Here is a 3,826-nt window from a genome sequence, read left to right as displayed (position 1 = left end):
GATCAAATGGATTGGAAAGGGCCAGGTTGTGAAGAACTTTAGGGACCAAAGGAGTTTGTATTTGTTCCTAGAGGTAATAGTCAGGGGAATTACTAAATACAGGAGTGATATAGTCAGATCTGGGCAGCAAGCAGCTGAATAGAGTGAATAAAGTGCCCAGCCCAGAGTCAGGAAGATTCATTTTCATGAGTTCAAATCCAGCCTCAGACAGTCATTAGATGGTGACCCTGGGCAAGTCACTTTACCCTATTTGCTTCAGTTTCCTCATCTGTAAAATGAGGAAGAGAAGGAAATGGGGAACCACTGCAGTATCTTTACCCAAAAAATCTCAAATGGGATCACAAAGAATCAGACATATGTGAAACAACTCAACAACAGTCAGATCTGCATTTTTGAAAACTCATTATGGTAGCTGCATGGAAAATGGATTGGAGAATGGAGAAACTTGGCAGCAGGTGATGAATGGACACCGTCCCAGGAAAGAGGAATCCTGGCTTCTCATCCGAGTTACATGCCTTGATTTCTTCCTCTATAAAATAAGGGGCTCAGATTAGATGACCTCTAATTTCCCTTCTAACCCTAAATCTCTGCCCCCCTGATTCTTGGACACATTGGATATGTGACCATGGGAAAATCACTTTCCTATTGTGGACCTCAGTTTCCTCAACTGAGGCAAGTGAACTAGACTGTCTCTAAGATCTAATTATCCCTAAATGGGGGGTAAAAAATGGACAACAAGCTCAAGTACTGCAAGGTACCCACAAAATTCACAGAGCCCCAGAGAAAGGCCTCTAGTATGTTGAATACATGTCTTGTGGAGGAACTATGGAAACGTATGGTTAAAATCACACAGGAAAAAAGTGGGCAGGTGCTAATGTGTACCTATGCAGTGAAGGTGCACCTGAGAGCATGGATCCCCGGAGGTCATGAAGAAGTGGAATTTTCAGCATCTTCTCTTGTAGTCCTCTGGGCAGATGTTGATGCCTTTTTTCTGGGGATAATCTCCTAGTGCTGAGTGGAGGATGGAGAGGGGACCCTGATGTCCATAGGCCTGGGACAGCATCTTCCCAAATCCCTCTCAGACAGAGCCACTTCCATTTGCAAGTTGGAGGCCTTCTTGACAGTACATTGACCACTACAGAGGAGATAAGACATTACTGAGCACCAAGGTCAAATGAATGAAGGCCAAGGGCATGAAAGGAACCTTGTTCTTGAAGGGTTTCCTAAGGGTGTTCATTCTTGGTCAGACATCAAAGACACCAAGGTCATCTACTGCATTCCAGGCCATTGTCAGTGTTCTTGATTTTTGTCTTGCCGCTGGACTTTGATAACTGGGGGAGAGAGTGAGGCTGAAGGCTTTGTGCAACTCTGCCTCACTTAAATACAATTCACCTGCAAGTCAAGACATCACCTGGTGATGTCATTGGTCTTCTTTAAAAACAAAGGACAAACAGCAACAAAGGTGTTCTGATGACATCCCTTTCTCCAAACACCCATAGCTAAACCTCCAGTGGCTTGGGAGGAAAATGGGGGCTAGCTGAAGATGGCCATAAGGAAGAGAAGAAATGAGATGCCTTTTGTGTTTGGTCCGTTAAACATTTATTATGTCCCTACTGTATGCAAGATACATAGGGAATGGAGAAGCATTAAGTGATTAAATGACTTTTCTACCGTTACACAGCTAGTAAAGCTTCCTGGAGGTAGGGAAGCCTTAGCTGGGTCTTGAAGAAAGAGATATGTTCAACACATGGAAATGATGAGTGTATGATGAAAGAAATGGGAAAGGGTGAGAGGCAGGAGGTCAGTTACATAGGACCAAAGAGAGAAAGAGTGAAAAATCCAGCCTAGAAAAGATAAGAGTGTTTGAAAGGGTATAATGTGAGACAATTCACTACAGACCTTCCTGGGATGAGTACCCCCCCCCAATACACACACACACACACACACACACACACACACACACACACACACACACGCTTTTACCCACATCCATTTCCCTCTTCTTTTTCACATATCTGGGGGAAACAAATTACTCAAAATGACAGACAGGTGTAGAGACAACATGGTACAGTGAGTGTGTAGAGTGCTGGACTTGAATTCCAAAAAGACTTGGGTTCAAATCCTGCCTCTAATACTTAGTACCTGTGCAACCATGGGAAAGTCACAATCTCTCCGAATCTCTGTTTCCTTATATGTTAAAAGAGAAGGTTGCGCTCAGTGAACTCCAAGGATTTCCAGCTTTAAATCTATGATACTATGACTCAGGTTCAAGTTTGCCACTGACGCTTATTATCTGTGTGGCAATGGGCCAGTTGTCCCTGGGACTCACTTTTTTTTCTCTAAAATGAAGAAATGGAACCTAATGGCTGTACCATCCCTTCCAACCCATGCACTATCTAACCTAAATGTGGTTCTATTCCTACTTTCTTGATGACCTTAAAGACGTCATTTGAACTCGGAATCTTCATTGGGAAAAGGATTGGATTTGGCGTCAGTCAATGTGGTCCTCACCCTCCCTCAGTTCTCTGACTAGCTGTGTGATGTTGGGCCAGACCACCTCCTTTGACCTCTTTCCTCTTCTATAGGATGAAGAATGCACTAGGTCAGTGGTCCTCAGTCTTCTGTTTGTCATGGATCCCATTGGCAGCATTCTAGGGAAGCCCATGGGACCCTCTTGAGAATAAGGTTTTTAAATGGATAGAATAAAATAGAAAGGATCACAAAAGGAGACTATTACATTCAACTAAAGATGTAATAGTTTCCCCAAACAAGTTCATGGATCCCTTGGGTGTCAATTGACCCCAGGTTAAGAGCCTCTGCCCTAGGGGATCTCTCAGGTCCTTTCTGCTTTTGAGTCCAAGGTCCTCGGGTGGTCAAGGTTTGCCCTAGTTCTGAATCCTTCCTAAAGTTCTCAGGAAGATGAGGTTCAGGCTGACAGAGGATGCTCAGAATTTCCCCTCCCCCATCCCCCCACAGCCTAAGTGCTGGAGCCTGGGAGAGTGATGCTGAGTTCTCCCCCACCCCTCCCACCAGGCTGGAGGCCAGAGCCTCTCTTTTCTATCAGACAGCTCTGTGAGCTCAAATCTAAAGCAGCAAAATGGAGGGGGGCAAGGGGAGAAATCCTGCTTCTTCCCTTTTTCTGAACTTCCCTCCAGTCAGTCCATTAAAGAGAAATGCCCAACTTGGGCTACCTGACCTGTGTGTCTTCCTTTTCTTTCCTTCCTAGTCCCTGAAAGTTTGGAGGAAGGGAGCTGAGGAAAGGGAAGAAGGGCTTCTATTGACACTGCAGGAAGGTTACTTGAGGACATCCTCAGGATGCCTAGGGACTTGGAGGGGAGAGGGGAGGCCCTTCAGAAATCCAGCTCAAATCTCCCTCCTTCAAGGCCAATTGTACTCACCTGGACCAAAGACAGGCAGGAGTAATCCCAGGCTTGGAGAAAGAAGCAGCCCAGGAGGTAATGTTGGGGAAGTTAGGGGATGAGGAGGAGGTGGGCTTGGGCCAGGGGAGGGTTCAGTGAAGATGGCAAACCTGGAATCTGGGAAAGGAAAGGAATATTGAGTCCTGGGTTTCTGGAAGGAGACATGAACAGGCCAAAGGGGAATGGGGGAAGGTGGGGTGTGGAACAGGGAATAAGACAGGACCAGGCACAGGTCTGGGAAATTGGGGGCGGGGATGGGAAGGGGAGAGAATGTAGACAAAGAAGCTCAGGTATGCCAGCTTCCTGGGCATCTTGGGAGGGAGGGAGGGAAGAGGGGAGGAGGGAGAGGGAGAGGGGGGTAGACAAAGAGAGAGGGAGAGAGAGAGAGAGAGAGAGAGAGAGAGAGA

At 46.3% G+C, this 3,826-nt stretch overlaps 1 long non-coding RNA gene across 1 annotated transcript in view; it reads left to right on the top strand.

The window, feature by feature from the left end:
• The first annotated feature begins 3,068 nt into the window (after positions 1-3,068).
• LOC138163441 (uncharacterized) overlaps positions 3,069-3,826 on the top strand; it is a 5,632-nt gene continuing 4,874 nt past the window's right edge. The window contains exon 1 of the long non-coding RNA XR_011168886.1: positions 3,069-3,455. This is a non-coding gene — a long non-coding RNA (uncharacterized lncRNA). The remainder of the gene's footprint in view (positions 3,456-3,826) is intronic.

Source organism: Petaurus breviceps, unplaced genomic scaffold (assembly GCF_028583685.1).
Source record: "Petaurus breviceps papuanus isolate PSGF00001 unplaced genomic scaffold, PetGlider_PUasm1.0 188, whole genome shotgun sequence".
NCBI classification, from domain to species: domain Eukaryota; kingdom Metazoa; phylum Chordata; class Mammalia; order Diprotodontia; family Petauridae; genus Petaurus; species Petaurus breviceps.
The sequence above is the reverse complement of the archived record's forward strand: the minus strand, read 5'-3'. Positions and strand labels throughout refer to the sequence as shown.